This window comes from Eumetopias jubatus, unplaced genomic scaffold (genome assembly GCF_037043125.1).
Source record: "Eumetopias jubatus isolate StellerSeaLion01/CBP00866 unplaced genomic scaffold, mEumJub1_p1.0 scaffold_6, whole genome shotgun sequence".
NCBI classification, from domain to species: Eukaryota; Metazoa; Chordata; class Mammalia; order Carnivora; family Otariidae; genus Eumetopias; species Eumetopias jubatus.
The window spans coordinates 12,693,436-12,712,825 of NW_028274812.1; the positions used below are offsets into that span (position 1 = coordinate 12,693,436).

Below are 19,390 nucleotides of genomic sequence, written 5' to 3' on the forward strand. Positions count from 1 at the left end.
AGCTTTGCCCCACCTGGAGGCAGGGACGCCTCCTCCCCAAGTTCCTCACAGCCCAGCTATGACCAAGTTGTCCCGCTCAACAAAATTTAATAGAAGGCTTGGGGGGACTGAGTGGGATTACAGAAAGGAAAAGAAAAAAGTTAAAACTTAATAATGGTCCCCAAAATGTGCAACCATCCAGAGAGCTCCCTAGAGCGTGTGTCTCTCCTGAGCCAGAGCCCCACATAGGCAACCAGCGTGTGTCCCCCACCAGGGCCCAGGCCGCAGTGCCATGAGGGCCTAGTGAGGGAGAGACAAGTTTCTCTTCACCTGCACCTAAGCCCGCTCCATTAAATACAGAATAATCTGCAGAGTTGCAGCTCTGTCTACAGTAAAGGTGAACATACATGTTATGTTAGGAAGGGAAACTTAGTCCCCCAGGACCTAAACTCACTTATTAATCCACTTACGGAGCATCTGCTCAGCATCTGGCACTGTACCGGGCAGTAGGGATAGAATCTGTGTGATAGTTACAATCTGAGGGAGATAGCAAACAAATCATTTTAGAAATAGTTCTTTTTTGTATCTCTGCTAAAGATGCAAAGCACATAATAATGAGTTAACCTAGCACTAAGGCATTAGAGAGGGACCCCTGGAGAAAGCAATATTTAGCTGAGCTCTGAAGGACTGAGTTGGAACATTCCAGAAAGGGGGGATGGTGAATCTGAGGCTCTGAGGTGGGGAAGAGCTGAGCCCATCTGAAGAAAGGGTTTAAGGACAGAGCACCAGGAGATGAAGCCAAAGGGGCAAATAAGAGGCAGTCATGCGTGCTCATGTAGGCATGTTAAGAATTTTGGATTTTATCCTTCCAACAGTGAGAACCCACTGGAGGGTTTTAAGCACCAGTCTAGCTAGGGGTGGAGAACAGACTGGAAAGTACATCTGGGGAGGGCCTGGGGAGAATATATGAGACTAGTGTTCAGAGCAGAGGTTGGGCCTGGAGATAGAGACTGAGAAGTAACTGGTCTGTAGCGAAAAAGCATAGCCCTGGGTGTGGTTGAAGCGCCCCCAGGAAAGATTGTGGACAGAAGAGACAGAACTCTCTCAAGGTGGGGTTGGGGGAGCAAAGAGAACTGAGAAGGAAGAGCCAGGAGGATGGCGGACAATCAGGAAGTTATGCCAGGTCATCTTCATCATATGGCAAGACCGGCTTCCCTGTAGAAGAACCAAAGGCCCAATCAAAGCAAATCTACTCCCAAAGATAAATTCAAACTTCCACACTTGGCAAAGACAAGAATAGCATGAAGGTTTAAAAAAAGGCAGCCCCACTCTCCTCACCATCCACTCACTTCATAGCCATCAAAACTAATCAGCCACAGCTTCCTATTCTTTTCTGAAAAGTTGAAAATAACAGTAGCTATAATCCCACTTCCTAGAAATACCCATTTTGTGATATTCTCTGGCAGAATCTTTACTTAAATTACCCAAATCTAAACTCAAAGTAAAAGATCATCCCCAATTCATCTTTTTCTCCACATTTTCTGGCACATAGAAGGTACCTAGCTGTGTTTACAGAATTGAATTTTGTCTCCAAACTCTTTCCGGTGCTGTGCAGTATTTCTGATAAAAGGACACTGAGCTAATGGCATCAGCCAGCAAATCATCCCTCCCGAGTTCAACACCAACTAAAGTTTTCTTAAAACACCTTCACTTTGGGAAGATTTTTTTTTTTTTTAAATTGTAGCATTTTGCTCCTTTCTCTCTCTCCCGGAACCTGAGGAAAGAGTCTTCCTGCCACGTAAAGTCTCTGCTGCAGCCCAGACCCTGCGGGCTACACAAACGACGTCACACATGCATACACACACCCACCACCACCCAAGAATGGTTGTGTTGAATACATATCTCCACGGAGCTCAAAAGCAGTATTACAGCCTGTTTGTGGGCAAGAATGAGGATTCCGGTAACAGTCACTTGCACAAAGTGCTCTTCTAATCTTCAGGCCCTTAACATGAACAAGCTACTTGTATTCTCCCTCCCAGCAACCCCACGATCTAGTAGAGAGCCAAAGACCACCGTGCCTCCAGTCCAGCTGTCTCTCCAGCAGACGAAGGCCACTCTGCCTTGTGTCAGGCTACTTTTGGAAAAGTCGAGAGTTCTAGAAGATCGCCCTTTCAAGGAAGGCCACATCTCTCCTTTCTGAAGATAACTTGGTCATTTATAAATGGGTCTTTCCTTGGGCTGCTCAGGAACTTGCACAAATTACTTCACTGCATTTTTCAAACTTCTGAAAGAAAGAAAGCAGTAGGCTTGATTACAATTCCAAAAAGCTGTGTGTAACCCAAAACTCTAGATCCACGCTCTAGAGCCATTGCCTTAAAACCATTTGCACGTGTGTATGTTGTGCCATTGAGAGGTAGAGTCGTGCCGTGCTCGAGCCTGCATACATGGATGAGGGATCTTCTTTCTCCTGGATTCATTTGACCAGTTTTCCTTCCCACTGCCAAGTTCACAGGTCTAACTTCTTTAAAAATATTTTTTCTTTTCTTTACTTGAATCTAGTATATCTGACATACTGTTATATTAGTTTCAGATGTATAATAGAGTGATTCAACAATTCTGTACATTGCTCAGTGCTCATCGTGATAAGTGTGCTCTTAATCCCCTTCACCAATTTCACCCATGCCCCACCCACCTCCCCTCTGGTAACCATCAGTTTGTTCTCTGTAGTTGAGTCTGTTTTTTTGTGTGTCTCTTTTTCTGTTTGTTTTTGTTTCTTAAATTCCACATATGAGTGAAACCATATGGTATTTGTTTTTCTCTAACTTAACTCACTGAGTATTATACCCTCTAGCTCCATCCATGCTGCTGCAAATGGCAAGATCTCATCCCTTTTTTTAGGGCTGAGTAATATTCCATTATATACATACACCACTTCTTCTTTATCCATTCACCTATCGGTGGATATTTGGCCTGCTTTTATATCTTGGCTATTGCAAATGATGTTGCAATAAACATAGGGGTACATATATCTTTGCAAATTAGTGTTTTCATTTTCTTTGGGTAAATACCCAGTAGTGGAATTACTAGATCATATGATAATTCTATTTTTAATTTTTGAGGAACCTCCATACTGTTTTCCAGAGTGGCTGCACCAGTTTGCATTCCCATGAACAATGCACAAGGGCTCTAGAAAAAAAGTTGCTACGGCTAATGCCAGAGACATTACTATCTGCACTCTCTTCTAGGATTTTTATGGTTTCAGGCCTCACATTTAGGTCTTTAATCCATTTTAAATTTATTTTTGTTTATGGTGTAAGAAAGTGGTCCAGTTTCATTCTTTTGCATGTAGCTGCCCATTTTCCCAGTACCATTTGTTGAAAAGATTGTCTTTTTCCCCACTGCATATTCTTGCTGCCTTTGTCCAAGATTAATTGACTGTATAATCACAGGTTTATTTCTGGGTTTTCTATTCTGTTGCATTGATCTATGTGTCTATTTTTGTGCCAGTACTATACTATTTTGATTACTACAGCTTTATATTATATCTTGAAATCCGGCATTGTGGTAACTTCCAATTTTGTTCTTCTTTTTCAAGACTGTTTTGGCTATTCTGGGTCTTCTGTGGTTCCATAAAAATTTTAGGATTGTTAGTGCTAGGTCTGTGAAAGATGTTGTTGGTATTTTGATGGGGATTGCTATAGATTGCTATCAGTAGTATGGACATTTTAAAAATATTTGTCCTGGGGCGCCTGGGTGGCTCAGGCGTTAAGCATCTGCCTTCGGCTCAGGTCATGATCCCGGGGTCCTGGGATCAAGCCCCACATCGGGCTCCCCGCTCAGCGGGAAGCCTGCTTCTCCCTCTCCCACTCCCCCTGCTCGTGTTCCTACTCTTGCTATCTCTGCCTCTGTCAAATAAATAAATAAATAATCTTAAAAAAAATAAATAAAAATATTTGTCCTTCCAATCCATGAGCATGGAATATCTTTCCATTGTTTGTGTCATCTCTACTTTCTCTCATCAGTGTTTTATAGCTGTCAGAGTACATGTCTTTCACCTCTTTGGTTAGGTTGATTCCTAGGTATTTTATTATTTTTGGTGTCATTATAGATGGGATTGTTTTCTTAATTTCCCTTTCTGCCATTTCATTGTTAGTATATAGAAATGATTTCTGTACATTGATTTTTGTATACTACAACCTTACTGAATTCATTTACCAATTCTAATAGTTTTATGGTGGAGTCTTTAGGGTTTTCTATATGTAGTACTATGTCATCTGCAAATAGTGAAAGTTTTACTTCTTCCTTACCAGTTTGGATGCCTTTTCTTTCTTTTTCTTGTCTGACTGCTGTGGCTAGGACTTCCAGTTCTATGTTGGATAAAAGTGGTGAGAGTGGACATCCTTGTCTTGTTCTGGACCTTAGGGAAATGCTCTCGTTTTCACCATTAAGTATGATGTTAGCTGTGAGTTTTTCATAAATGGTCTTTATTATGTTGAGGTATGTTGCCTCTAACCCTACTTTGTTGAAGGTTTTTATCATGAATGGATGTTGTACTTTGCGAAATGCTTTTCCTGCATCTATCAAAATGATCATATAGTTTTTACCCTTTCTCTTGTTGATATGAGGTATTACACTGATTGATTTGGAAATATTGAACCATCCATACATCCCAGGAATAAATTCCACTGATCATGGTGAGTGATTTTTTTTAAATATATTGTTAGATTCAGTTTGCTAGCATCTGTTCAGTTTACTGAGGATTTTTACATCTATGTTCATCCAAGATATTGGCCTGTAGTTCTCTTTTTTGGTAGTACATTTATCTGGTTTTGGTATCAGGGTAATGATACCAATGAAATAAATTTGGAAGCTTTCCTTCCTCTTCTATTTTTTGGAATAGTTTGAGAAGAATAGGTATTAAGTCTTCTTTAAACGTTTGGTAGAATTCACCCGTGAAGCCATCTGGCCCTGGACTTTTGTTTGTTGGGGAGTTTTTTTATTACTGATTCAATTTCTTTGCTGGTAATTGGTCTGTTCAAATTTTCTATTTCTTCCTGATTCAGTTTTGAGAGATTATATGTTTCCAGGAATTTATCCTTTTCTTCTAGGTTGTCCAATTTGTTGGCACAGAACTTTTTCATAATATTCGCTTAAAATCCTCTGTATTTCTGTGGTGTGGTTGTTATTTCTCCTCGTTCGTTTCGGATTTTGATTGAGTCTTCTCTCCCTCTCTCTCTCTCTCTTTAATGAGTCTAGCTAAAAGTGTATCGATTTTGTTGATCTTTTCAAAGAACCAGCTGGTGGTTTCATTGATCTGTTCTATTGTTTTTTTAGTTTCTATTTCATTTCTTTCTCCTCTAGTCTTTATTGTTTCCTTCTACCCGTTTTAGGTTTTAGGCTTATTCTTCTTTTTCTAGCTCCTTTAGATGTAAGGTTAGGTTGTTTGAGATGTTTCTTGCTTCTTGAGGTAGGCCTGTATTGCTATAAACTTTCTTCTTATAATAACTTTTGCTGTATTCCAAAGATTTTTGGACCATTGTGTTTTCATTTTCATTTGTCTCCATGTATTTTTAACTTCCTCTTAGATTTCTTGGTTGGCACATTCACTGTTTAGTAGCATGTTATTTAGCCTCCATGTATTTGTGTTTTTTCCAAATTTTTTCTTGTGATTGATTTCTAGTTTCATAGTGCTGTGATCAGAAAAGATGCATGGTATGACTTTCAGTCTTTTTTTTAAATTGGCTGAGATATGTTTTGTAGCCTAATATGCTATCTATTCTGGAGAATGTTCCATGTGCACTTGAAAAGAATGTGTATTCTCCTGTTTTAGGATGGAATGTTCTGAATTATCTGTTAGATCCATCTGGTTCAATGTGTCATTCAAAGCCACTGTTTCCTTCATTTTCCTGTTTGGATGATCTATCTATGGATATAAATGAGGAGTTAACATCCCCTACTGTTACTATATTACTATCGATTAATTCCTTTATGTTTGTTATTAGCTGCTTTTTGGATTTGGGTGCTCACATGTTGGGTGCATAAATATTTACAATTGTTATATCTTCTTGTTGGATTGTTCCCTCTATGATTATATAGTGTCCTTCTTTGTCTTTTGTTACAGTCTGTTTTAAAGTCTATTTTGTCTGATATAAGTATTGCTATTCCAGCTCTCTCTTCACTGCCATTTGCATAACAAATGCTCTTCCATCCCTTCACTTTCAATCTGCATGTGTCTTTAGGTCTCAAATGAGTCTCTTGTAGGTAGCATATAGATGGGCTTTCCTTTTTATCCATTCTGTCACTCTATTTTTGTATTAGAGCATTTAGTACATTTACACTCAAAGTAATTATTGATAGGTATGTACTTGTTGCCATTTTATTACTTGTTTTATGGTTGTTTTTGTAGTTCTTCTCTGTTCCTTTCTTCGCTTGCTATCTTCTCTCATGGTTCACTGGCTTTCCTTTTCTTTTTTTAAGATTTATTTATTTATTTTTGGAAAGAGAGTGTGAGTGGGGGGAAGGGCAGGGCAGAAGGACAGGGAGAAGCAGACTCCTCATTGAGCAGGGAGCCCAACTCAGGGCTCGATCCCAGGCCCCTGAAATCATGACCTGAGCCAAAGGCAGATGCTTAACTGACTGAGCCACCCAGGCGCCCCTGGCCTGCAAAGTTTCTGCTAAAAAATCAGCTGGTGGCCTTATGGGGTTTTCCTTGTATGTAACTGTTTTGTTTTCTCTTGTTGCTTTTAAAATTCTCTCCTTATCACTACTTTTTGCTATTTTAATTTTTATGTTTCTTGGTGTGGACCTCCTTGGGTTGATTTTGTTTGGGACCTTCTGCATCCGGATTTTTGTTTCCTTCCCCAGATTTGGGAATTTTTCAGCTATTATTACTTCAAATAAATTTTTTGCTCCTTTTTCTCTCTTCTCTCTCTAGGATCTCTGTAATGTAAATGTCATTATACTTGATGGCATCACTGAGTTCCCTAACCCTCTTTTCATTTTTATTTTTCCTCTTTCCAGTTCAGCTTGATTACTTTCCATTACTCTGTCGTCCAGGTCACTGATTCATTCTTCTACTTCTACTCTAGTCTACTATTTATTCCATCCAGTGTATTTTTTTTTTTTTTAAGATTTATTTAGGGGCACCTGGGTGGCTCAGTTGGTTACGTGTCTGCCTTTGGCTCTGGTCGTGATCCCAGGGTCCTGGGATGGAGCCCCACATGGGCTCCCTGCTCAGCAGGTAGCCTGCTTCTCCCTCTCCTACTCCCCCTTTGTGTTCTCTCTCTCTCTGTGTCAAATAAATAAATAAATCTTTTTTAAAAATAAAATATTTTATTTATTTATTTGTTTGTTTATTTATTTATTTAAGAGAGAGAGAGAGAGAGAGAGAGAGAGAGAAAGCATACATGCAAGCTGGGGAAGGGTTGAGGGGAGAGAGAAAGAATCTTCAAGCAGACTCCCTGCTGAGCGTAGATCCCAACATGGGCTCAATCCCAGGACCCTGAGATCATGACCTGAGCCAAAATCAAGAGCTGGCCGATCAACCGACTGACCCACCCAGGTGCCGCCCATCCAGTGTATTTTTAATTTCAGTTATTGAGTTCATCTCTGATTGGTTCTTTTTTATGTTTTCTGTCTCTTTGTTAAGGGTCTCACTGAGGTCCTCCACCATTTTCTCAAGTCCAGTGAGTATCTTTGTGACCATTACTTTATATTCTCTATCAGACACATTACTTATTTCCATTTCATTTAGGTCTCTTGCTGTGATTATGTCCTGTTCTTTCATTTGGGACATATTCCTCTGTCTCACTCTGTCTAATTCTCTGTGCGTGTTTCTATGTGTTAGGAAAGTCAGCTACGTCTCCTGTTCTTGAAAGTAGTTTTGTAGAAGAGGTTCTGTAGTGCCCTGTGATACAGGGGCCCCTGTTCACCAGCACCTGGCACTTCAGGGGTGTCTCTTAATGTGTGTTGGGTGTGCCCTACTGTTGGGCCTAAGCTGCTTTTGCCTTTAGAGCAGTTGTCGGCAATGGCTCTCTTTGCCTGTTGTGCGCAGGTCCCTGTGGTTGTTAGTGGGCCAATCTGGGGCTGTCTTGGGTTTGAGTTGAGTCAGACCAGACATTTGCCAGGTGCGTTAGCACCAAACTGCAGGCGCTTTCTCCGTGTTGTCTCAAGAAACTTGTTGGTGAGTAGGGCCTATGATCAGACCAGATGTTGGGACTGGTGTATATGATCATCTTTCCCTCTTCCCAGGGTAGGGGTCACCTTACAGTGGTGCCGGCTGCTGTCAGGCCCACCTACACACTGCCAGGCCTGTGGCACTGCTTTGGATGGGCTCTAGCCAAGTGTGTAGTGGAGGGGGCGGGTCCCCAGAAAAGCACAGCAGCTGGGCTTGTGGTGCCAGCAAGGTCCTTTGCTCCTGGAGAAGCCTCCCAACGATCCCTGCCCATGCAGCACATGCTCTGAGATTAGTAAACAAATCTCCCTCTCGTACACCTTGAGCAGCATTTTTCAAATTGTTTCTGTGCTGTATCTCCATGGGGCTGTTTGCTGTGCTGTCTCTTTAGGTTAATTATTTTCTGAATCAGACAAAATACCTATTATAATGCTATACATCTTAAAGATGTCCAGTCAATTCTGGCTCACCAGATGGTTACATAGCCAGCATTTCTTTTCACTGTAGCTTTCAGCATAGGAAATGTGTTTGCTGAACGCATAAAATTTCTGTGAAATGCAAAACTTATAAAACACGAGCACGGCTTTTCTCTCGAGTTTCCCTTTATGGCCCTGAGTTCCACTTTCTCAATCCCCTCATCCCGCAACACTTGCTCTTGGACTTCATCACAGCTTCTCTGCTTGGACTCTTCCTGAATTCCTTTTACTTCCTCCCAACCCCGCTCATTATGTTCAGACATTTCCACTCTCCCCTGAGCAGCACTGTCTTCCTAACCTTCTGTTAGGTAAGAGAAAGCATTGCTACTGCTTATCGAAAGCATTGGCGTGTGGGGTTTGGAAGCCACAGTTCTAAGTGGTCAGAAGAGAGGAGAAACAGATACACTTCTGCTTACAAACAAAGATAGCTTATGCCACATTTGAAGTGGAGGGTTGTTGGCGTGGAGTCATCTAATATATGGATGGGATCTTTAGATGGGAAGTGGATTTTTTGAAATTAAACTACCTAGAGAATGGACTTGGTCAGGATATTAGACTAGCAGCTTTCTCCTCGTAAGCAGAGAATTGGAATCTATTCAGGTGTACTGGTGTATAGTTGAAGAGGCACGCGTGAACTATTTTGTACCTCCTCGGAAAGTTATAATTTGGTGACGATAGATAACTTTGGGATTTGGGTACAAACTGAGGTATTCAAAACCAGGGCGTTAAATGAGCTAAAACCTGACCTGAAGCTCAGATTTATATGCTTGTCAATTTTTTTTAAGTCCAGTATATCTCAAAAGAAAGAAAAAGTCTCAGGGTACCCTATAACTATTATAGTGGACATTTATCAGCTGTGTCATATATATCATCTTTTTATGTATGGATGGAACATACATAGTTAGGTGTCAGTACATATAGACTAACCTGATTCTCTTAACAGCCTTTCCTGTTGCATTTTTAAAAAGGAATTTATAAACATTAATGATAGAATGCGGAAATGGTGTCATGCAGAAAAAAATCTGCTTTTTCAACTTTGTGTATAAAATACTTACTGAATTAACAGATACAGAATTAATGAATCTTTATTTTCTTAAGTTAGAGCAATAATACCTTGAATTTGTAGCTATTCTTTCCTTTTTAAATCCAAACTTTCTAACTATAAGTTTTAAATAAGCCACGAGCTTTAAAATCCAGACTTCAGACTTTTAAATTAGATATAGTTGTCTATAGGACTATTTATAACCTTTCTATAAGAGATTGGATTTATATCATTACACTATAAGGAATAGGTTTCCATTAAAAAAATAAAAAATAAATTTTGACATTAAAATTCTCTCTTCTAGATTATTACAAAATTACCATCAGTATCTGCAGTGATCCCCCAAAGGTATAGGATTGATGAAATCTTTCTGCCTGAATTTTTCTCTGCTATTGAATTTTAAAAATACTGATATTTTACCATTTTTCCAGAAAGAAAATATAGCTGTTGTCTATTCTTTATGCCTCTGGAATAGGCTGCTTCCTTCCTTACCGCCACCCTTTATCCCCCTCTCCCAAGAAGGTACGGGGAACTACATTTGCGTGTTTTATTATTTCATCATTGGAATGACAGTCTCTGCAAACATGCTTTCCCTTGTGGAATTCTCTAATAAAAACAGGCAGCCTGTTTTAAACAAACAGCCCCGCAATCAGAGGACAACACAGAAGCTCAACGCAGGGCGCTGCCGGACTTTTTCCTTTCACCTCACAGCCTGGCTGTCTCTATCATCTGCAAATATATCCTCCTTGCCAGCAATGCCACAAGAGAATTTAGAAAGCAATTTCGGTTCCTGCTAACGAGGTAGACCCAATTCATCATGTTTTAGAAAATTTCTTTGTCAAAGCACCATTTTCTAGAACAAGAAGCTATTGTTAATTAATGCGGAGTCCTAACTCAACCTGAAATTTCACTGAGAAATGCACCCCCCCCCGACTACTATTAGGAGCCAGCCACGCTCCTGTCGCTCCCATCGCCACCTGCTTGCACAGAAACCTGAAGGCGGTCCAGGTTCACCTACTGGAGAAGGAAGTGGCTGAGAAATCTGCCTTTTGTCATGGCAGTGAGGTCAGGAGAAACAAGCCGTTCTGGGAGGGGCGCTCTCCTGTCACAGCAGCACTGTCCCAAGTGCCAGGTAAGCTGCGGGGGTGACTGGCCACACTGGTGCAGCCGTGACCCCACATGCTTCCAGCTCCTGCGAAGAGTAAATGAACAAGCGGCATGGCAGAGGGTCACCCAAGCTGTCCACAGCCCCAGGGACCACCACCCCCATCTGTCCCTTCAGGAAATCTCCATCTTGCTCCTGTTTTAGTCCCGGTCCCACACGATTTCAGCAGTACAAAGGCTTACTAGTGGAGGAAGACAAAAAACAAAGTCCTAGAGAATGATGCCCTGCTACCTAGCTCCCAGCCCCTGCCCTGTCCACACTCCCCTTGCCATTCCGCCACCTCCCCAGACTCCCTCCTCCTCTGTCTTGCTCCCTACCTCACTCAGTACTATCCCGACTTCCCACAGGGCTTGGAGCTGCCCCTGACCTCTCCTGACCTTCACGCCCACAACCATTTGGTCTCCAGCCTTCTCCTTGTCACCTCCTAAAGAGCGTCCAAACCTCTCCTCCTCTCCACCATTTCCACCAGAATGGAAATGGACAGAAGCCCAGACAATCACACATTCCTGGTTCCTGGTGACTCTCTCACACTCCGGGACCTGGCAAAGTGGCGTCTGTCCGTGAACACATCCCAGGGTCTGTCCGGGTGGCACCAGCTCTGTGCTTCCACTGCATTGTGACTATCTGTTCCCCTCCCTAACAGACCATGGACCCTAGGGTGGGGTAGCCTCCTAAGCTGGGAAATGGGACAATAACGTTACCTGTCTCATGAGGGCGGTTACAAAATGCATATGAAATAAGTTACCTGAAGCACTGACCTCAGTGCTTGGCACAAAGTAAACACTCAGTAAATGTTAGTATATCATCAGTCTCTGAATTAAAACTTAATTAATGGGCTAGTAGACAGCAAGGGTGTTGCTGTTCCTGGACCAGGACTCAGAACACCCTAGATACTTGAGGGCTGCTCGCCACATGAGTGGGCTATTTCCTTGGTGGAGCTGGTCCATCTCTTGCTGGGCACACACATGTTGCAAAGCCCTGCTCAGTGATGTGGCAACTAGACGCTTGGCCCCACGGGCAGGAGTCTCTTACTTCTTTCCCGTCTGTCACGTTAGCTTCCTCTATTCGTTAATATAACTAGGTTCTTTTTCCCTTTTCCCCTTTCATCTGGGAGCTGCTCGTGGGTAACCCTTCCCTGCAGGCTCGAGTTCACCTTCATCTGAGGGTGGAGATAAGGAACGTTACCAGAGCTTTTAGAGATGCCAACCCTCACCTAACCCTCTCTGCTCCCAGAAGTTACGTGGTTAGCAGAGGCTCCCCTTTAATAAAAACTCAGTGCCCTTCTTTTTCTGGGCATATCATGCTGCATCATCCCAGATGTGATTATACTAGGAAATGTTGGTAAAGCACTGACCATCATACATTTTCAAGGAAAGTGAATGTGTGTGTGTGTGTGTGTGTGTGTGTGTGCGCGCGCGCGTGTACCTGCATGTGTGTTCATGAACTCTCATGGTGTAGTGTAACAGCTAACAGCCCCTACCAGAGTCCGAATGTCTGCTTGAAATCCTGGCTCCACATCTTACACTAGTTTTGTGACCTTAGGAAATGACTTACCCCTCCGAGCCTGTTTCCTCATGTGTAGATGGGGATAATAATAGAGTGTACAGATGGGATCAGATGGGGATTAGATGAGTTCATATCTTGTAAAGCACATAGTAAGCACCATGTGTTATACAAGCTAAAAACAATTACAGAATTCTTTTGTCCTGATGCTTTCTTTTCAACATATTTTCAAACATGAAAAATACATAATATGTGGCACAGTGTGGGCTGTGTCCAATGTAGGGGGTCTTTATTGCTCTTTGATGGACTGATATCTGAATTTATATGAACAACACAGCCCTGGATCACTCTGTGGAACAACACAGATGATCTTAGCACAAAACCAGCATTGCATAAAGAAACTCGACTGTATACTAGCCTAGGGAGAGGAAATTCAGAGACTGATGATATACTAACATTTATTGAGCGTTTACTCTGTGCCAAGTGCTGAGCTCAGTGATTCAGATAATGGATTTCATTTGCATCTTGTAACCACTTCATGAGACAGGTAACATTATTGTCCCATTTCACAGATGAGGAGTCACCTGGGTCATAAAAAGGGTAAGCAACCTGCCTGTGGTCATAGAGCTGCTTCCCAGCTGACCCAGAGTGGATGGGTCTGATCACCAATTGTATGGGGGAAGACGGGACTCTTCATTTTATTAATGAACTCCTTTCCATTTGGTAAATATAGTTCCAGACTTCCAAGTTAGTTATCACTGTTACCACATGGATGTTTATTAAATGTTGGCTGTTGATTATAATGACCGAGCCCTAGACTACATTGGGAAGCTGGCCATGGCCTTCTGGGTTCCTTCCCCAATATCTCCTCAAGGTCCCAGGATAGAAAATCACACACTAAACAACCACTGGCTGTTGCTAAGAGCTTAAGCCATGAACTTTCTCAGGGGACATTTGTGTTTAATTGAAAAACCGATGATGCCTTGGAAAACCAAAAGGAATGATGAGACGCTGTGGAATCTTAGACATTCATATGAGCAGTGAGGTGATTTAATTGAGGAGGCCTCCCCGCCCCCCGTCAATCACTCTGACAGATCGACCCTGACGGTGCACATTTATATGAGAAAATATTGTGACGGCCGTAATTCCCTTCCTGGCAAGACCTTGGCCCGAGTTATCCTTCACTGCAAAGTACACATGGTTGTAAACTGTATCTATTTCCTTAATCAGTGTCAGTCCTGACTCAAGCCAGTTTAGGCTAGTCATGAAACAAGAACCAGGAAAGCAAAAGCCCCCTGACCCTTGACACCTTGGGGTACTGAAGGCAATGGATACCGGGGTAGATATAAACTTGAGAACGCCTACGTGGAGAGAGGCAGATCTGCACACTGAGGACACAGAGTGGCCTGAATCCCTCTCTCAAGGAAAACATAGGCTCAGATCCTGAGTTGAATATAAAATGTAGGGGGAGGTACAGAAATCTAATTATCTCTCCTTTTCCGTTATTAAACTCAACTCAGTACACCAGCCCCCATTTCTAGTTAGTAGTTGTGTTAGTTTGCTAGGCAACCATAACAAATGACCATACACGGGTGGCTTTAAACAACAGAAATCTATTCTCTCACGGTTCTGGAGACTAGAAATCTAAGATCAAGGTATCAGCAGGGCCAGGAACTCTGTTAAGGGCTCCAGGGGAGAATCCGTCCCATGCCTTTCTTTTAGCTTCTCATAGTTGCCTGCAACTGAGCGTCCCTTGGCTTGTGAACACGTCACTGCAATCTCTGCCTCTGCCATCCGGTGGTGGTGTCCCTGTGGGTCTCTGTCTCTTCTCCTCTTCTTCTAGGGACACCAGTCATACTGATTTGGGGCCCTCTCTAATGACCTCAACTTAACTTGGTTACATCAGTAAGACCCTATTTCCAGATAAGGTCACATTCACAGATACCAAGAGTTAGGACTTCAGTGTAGCTTCTGAGGAGACCTAATTCGACCCACAACAGGAGCAGGGCACTAAATCTCACCACCAAAGAAATTCAGTCCCTTCCAGTTTAGAACTCTGGTCTCTTTCAGACATTTATTTTGTTAATTCGGGATGCCCCCTAGTTCCCTGCCCCTTTTCTTCTCTCTGGATGTGAAATAAGGTCCAAGAGGAAGCCAGGGGGTGGGGGCAGGTAAGAGATTCCTAAGAATGAGGGCAGAGCTGGCCCAGCATGAGGGACATGTGATTGGCACACATGCCTTAGGGCTCTGAGTCCTTCTAGCCTGGACCTGGACATCACACTTGGCCTTTATGGTAAACGCTGCCGCATAAGCCCCACGCGGGGGGCTCCCACCAGCAGGACTCCATAGGCTGTGTTCTTGCTTCAACCTGGAGGCCTCTTCTGTGCCTTCCTTGGGAAACTGATAGGTTTGGGAAGTCCCCCTCCCACAGCACTTGGGGCCCTTGGGGGTACACAGGACCTAAAAGCTGTTCTCTGGCTCTCAGTCTAAAGTTGGCTTTTTTTTTTTCGGTTCACTGCTCCACTGAATGGGGGCTTCTCAAGCAGCCCCAATTCCCTGGGGGCTGACCCCCAGGGACACTACTTTGGGATCTCCAAATCTTCTCTAGGTTATTTTATCCCCATCCAGGGACAAGGGCACAGCCTCAAATAGCAACCAGCTAAACTCTCTGCTCCCCTGGCCTTGTGCTTATCTCCAGTCTCAGAGTACGTTTGTGCATGGGTTGCGGGGGGGGGGGGGGGGTCATTGTCCTTAGGATATCACACATTCTTCTCTATTCTACAGTTTCCCTTTGAAACACCCAAATGAACAATCTGGTTCTTAACTTCATGCTTCTAGAGATGGAAAAAGAGCTTATATTAGACTAACCCTTCTGAAGTGAAAACCTAGCAGTAAATATGGATAAACCATTAGGCACACAAACTCACGTTTGGAGTCATTAAAGAGCTGCCCACACACGGAGGTCTAGGACCAAAATCTCTGAGAAAAGGGAATTCTGGAGAGAGGAGCCCACCATTCAGGTTCCTTTTCTCCTAGAGGTGTTTGCCAATCACTAAACTACCAAGACAGCCAAAGAAAAGGTATCTGCAAGAATTGGGCCCCATAAAAGTCTGGCAACCAGACGATGTATAGAACTTAGACAAATCAATTAATTTAAAAAATCAGTCATTGCAATTAAAAGTGGGCAAAAGATTGGAATAGTTACTATACAAAAAAAAGATACCCAAATAGCTCATGAACATACGAAAAGATATTCTACCTCAGTCATCAGGGAACTAAAAACTAAGACAACAAAGAGACCCTATGGCATACCCTCCAAATGGCTAAAACTAAAAAGACAATCATCCCAAGTGTCAGCAAAGCTGTGTCTAAGTCTCATAATTGCTGGTGCGAGTATAAATTCATACAATCACTTCGGAAAAACTTTATGACAGTGACTACAAAAATTGAATAGATGCAGAATCTATGATCCTGAAATTCTACTCCCATGCATATACCCAACAAAAATGCACTTAAATGTGTTCAGTGTAGGTATAAGAACATTTATAGCCATGTTACTTGTATGTAATAGTCCAAACAAGACACAGTCCAAGTGTCCCTCGATAGTAGAATGGATTGAGTGTGATATATTCATATTATGGAATACTATACAGCACAGAAAATAAATCAACTCTTGAGTGAATCTTACAAACGTAGTGTTGACGGAAAGGAGCCAGACATAAATTAATTGGTACTAAGTAGTTCCATTTCTAGAAAGTTAGAAACTGGTGAAACTGAAGTCTGGTGTAGGCTTCAGGATAGTGGTTACCCTGCTGGCTGTGAAGGGACCGGGGAAGGGAGGTGCGCTGGTAGTGTTCTATTTGTTGAACCGGACTGTGGTTACACAGGTGTGTTCACTGCAGTAAATCCGCAAAGCTGTGTCTTAGAATCAGTGTCTTTTTCTGTATTGAAGTAATTTTAATTAAAATGTTAGTAAAACAAGCATTCATCACACAGACTCTTGACGTCGAACGTCAGAGCTATAGCTTTTAACGCACTTGGTCTTCGTGTAAAATAGGATATAAACATCGTTAGGACTGGAATGGCTTTTTGCATCTTATCATTAGACCTGATCCCATTTGCCTGTTGGCAAGGCCTGCTCATGTTCCTCGCCTTCAGACTGAAGTTCTTGAGGGGAAATATCACTCCATTTTTGTGAGCTCACCTCCAGATTTTGCTTGTTTCAATTTGCTATGAATCTTCTTGAAGTCCCGCTAGAGTCCATCAACCTAAGGACTCCTCTGCCCCCAAAATCAAACTTGCTCTCAGTGTCCTGCCTCCAGCATGGAGAACAAAAAGACAGCAAGCTCCTCTTCAGAGGAATCCTCGAGACCAAGGACCACCACTCCCAGACCTGACCCCTCTAGCCACCTTGATCTGCCCTTATTTTCCTTTGTCCCACTCCGTCGCCGCATAAAACGTCCCTGGTGTGGTCAGCTGCCTTCTGATACTGCACGCCGTCTTGGCGACAGAGACTGTAGGGTCCTAAAAGGCAGAACTGTGCCTCACAGTCCATTTTATTTTATTTATTTATTTTTTCACACTCCATTTTAAATGCCACAGCTTTGGCATGGTTTCTTGAGCAAAGCCACTGCTCAGAACTACTTGCTTTTTTCCATCCTGGCCTCCTGAGGGGTGAGGATGGGAGAAGGAAGAATAGGAACATCCTGAGCTTGGTTTAATCCTTTGATATAAGAACCTGCCACACTCACGTGACTCAAAGCTTCATGATACACAAATGTGTCTGTGGGTCCCACATGGAGAAGTGGCAGAGTGGGGGGTAGGCCGTGGTGAAGCTTCCGTCCAGAAGCAGATGGGGAGCCTGGAGAAGGGCCTCAGGATTCAGCAGCACCGGCAGAGCTGGGCTGGGAGCAGACCCTCAGAGCTCCTCCCTGATGAGGAAAGAGCCAGGGTCAAATCTTGGTTCTACTCGAAAGTATCATTACTAATGACAAAGGGTACTCATTGCTTGTTATGGCATGTCAGGCACCATGCTATCTTAGTTCACCTTCAAATCAACACAAAACGGTAGAAACTATTTTGCAGATGAGACAACTAAAGCCAAGACAGGAGAAATAGTTTGTCCAAGTTTTCGTGGCTAGTAGAAATAGTAAAGCCAGGGTTCAAATCCAAGTTTGCCATCCTCCAAAGCAAGGGCTAAGGAAAACATGAGCATACGGGACTAGTAACTAGTGAAAGCAGCCTCAGATGTGACAAGATGTGCACACAAATAGCTATCTACCAGACAGACTGAGAAGTGCCACAGGAAGTGAACAAGCAAGTGTCATGATCGTTTTTGGCTGCAGGGGACTCCATCAAGAATATTAAGGTGAGCATGGAAATTTTATCTCCATGTTACAATATTGTGAAAGACTGAATTTTCAAATTGAAAATTTTCTGTAATGACACAGTGGGGCCGAGCTGAGCAGACACTTTCAGAATTCCTCCTTGCAGAGGAAAGATCCTGGATTTAAATATCAGTGGAATATAATTGAGAAGCTAGAGCTGTCTCGAAGATGTCCCCTCCTGGCCACACCTCTGCCGGGTCCCTCCTAGCACCACAGGCAAGACCACAGGAGCCTTAGTACTGTGCATGCTCTCTAAATGCCTCTCGGGCCATGGAATGTTCGTGAATTTTCATTGCAGTATAGACAACCACTTACCTGTTTGAAAGAAAAGCGAAATGGGAAAGACTGCTTTCATAAATGATTGCAGGGTATATAGCATCTATAGAAAATAGTAATTTTCTTTTTAAACAAAGACATGACTTCATTGTCATTGCCATATGTTTACTATAATATACCATTTGTGGAAGTTGCTACAAGTCACCCCCCAAAACTTCAATATTTACATTCAGCCATTTATATTTATATTTAGGCACTGTGGTTTGCAGCATTTGTTTGGGGCCTCAAATTTTAGGGGAAGGCCTACAGATTTAGGGCCAGCCTAAAGTACCAAAATTTGGTAATGGGGAAGACATGAAGAAGATTCCTATTCAAGAAATATTTGCAATTTATTTGTGCAGAGCACTTTTTTCTTGAAAATCTTCTAAGTTTCCAGTTCTTTTATTGAGGCTTTATTTGAAAGTCTGGCTCATGGGTTCCCAACCTGTGAGCTGAAACATACTGTAACATTTTCACAAAAATAGTGTGATATAGAGAAGCAGAATGCATTGCATCTCCCATTTGCTCCGACAGTGCATATTTATTTATTTATTCCTTATTCATCAACTAAGGATGTACTCTGTGCCAGGCACAGCACCAGGCCCCTGAAAATAGAAAGACATGGCTCCCACTCTACAGGAAGTTCCAGAGCATGATGAGTAAGGCTTATCCTGCTCTCGGACATTTTGGGGGCCAAGGAAGTGGGGGCAGCTACACCTAATACCTAGCATGCTGTCATACAAGAAGGAAGCAAAGAAGCCCAGCCCGAAGAGTTGGAGTCATCTGTCCATCATCAGCCTGGTGGCTTTGTGACAGTTTTGGCTTTAGCTTGATGCCCAAGTAGCGCATCTCTATCTGAAGAAGTGTTTGAGTTGCCATTAGAAAGGACATGGGGATACTTTGTAAAATATCAAAGTCTTAGATCAGAGCCAGAAGCAAAGGGAAAAACACAAAATCATGTTGCATTTCAAAGCTTAATTCTGCAACACAGTCTCCAAGGTAATACGGTCTTCCTGTGTTCCTCATGCAGTTTTATTTTCTGGTTACCCCCCAAAATATGTAGACATTATTATTTTTTCAAGATTTATTTATTTATTTGAGAGAGAGCGAGAAAGTATGTGAGTGGGCTGGGAGGGGCAGAGGGAGAGGGAGAATCTTAACCAGACTCCCCGCTGAGCAGGGAGCCCGACTTGGGTTGTGATCTCAACACCCTGAGATCAGGACCTGAGCTGAAATCAGGAGCCAGACATTCAGCCAACCGAGCCACCCAGGCGCCCGGAGACATTATCTGCTCACGTCCTTGCTGAGGAAATGCGGGAGCACTGGCTATGGTAGCATAAAAGTCCTAGT

At 42.7% G+C, this 19,390-nt stretch overlaps 1 protein-coding gene across 2 annotated transcripts in view; it reads right to left on the reverse strand.

The window, feature by feature from the left end:
- Positions 1-2,199: 2,199 nt before the first annotated feature.
- SCAF8 (SR-related CTD associated factor 8) overlaps positions 2,200-19,390 on the reverse strand; it is a 216,059-nt gene continuing 198,868 nt past the window's right edge. The window contains exons 24-25 of one of the 2 annotated variants that reach the window (XR_003609283.2): positions 17,090-17,269; positions 2,200-2,263 (exon numbers count right to left, since the gene is read on the reverse strand). The gene's annotated coding sequence lies outside the window, so the exon portion shown is untranslated. The remainder of the gene's footprint in view (positions 2,264-17,089; positions 17,270-19,390) is intronic. The other variant, XR_003609284.2, reaches the window with a different exon arrangement.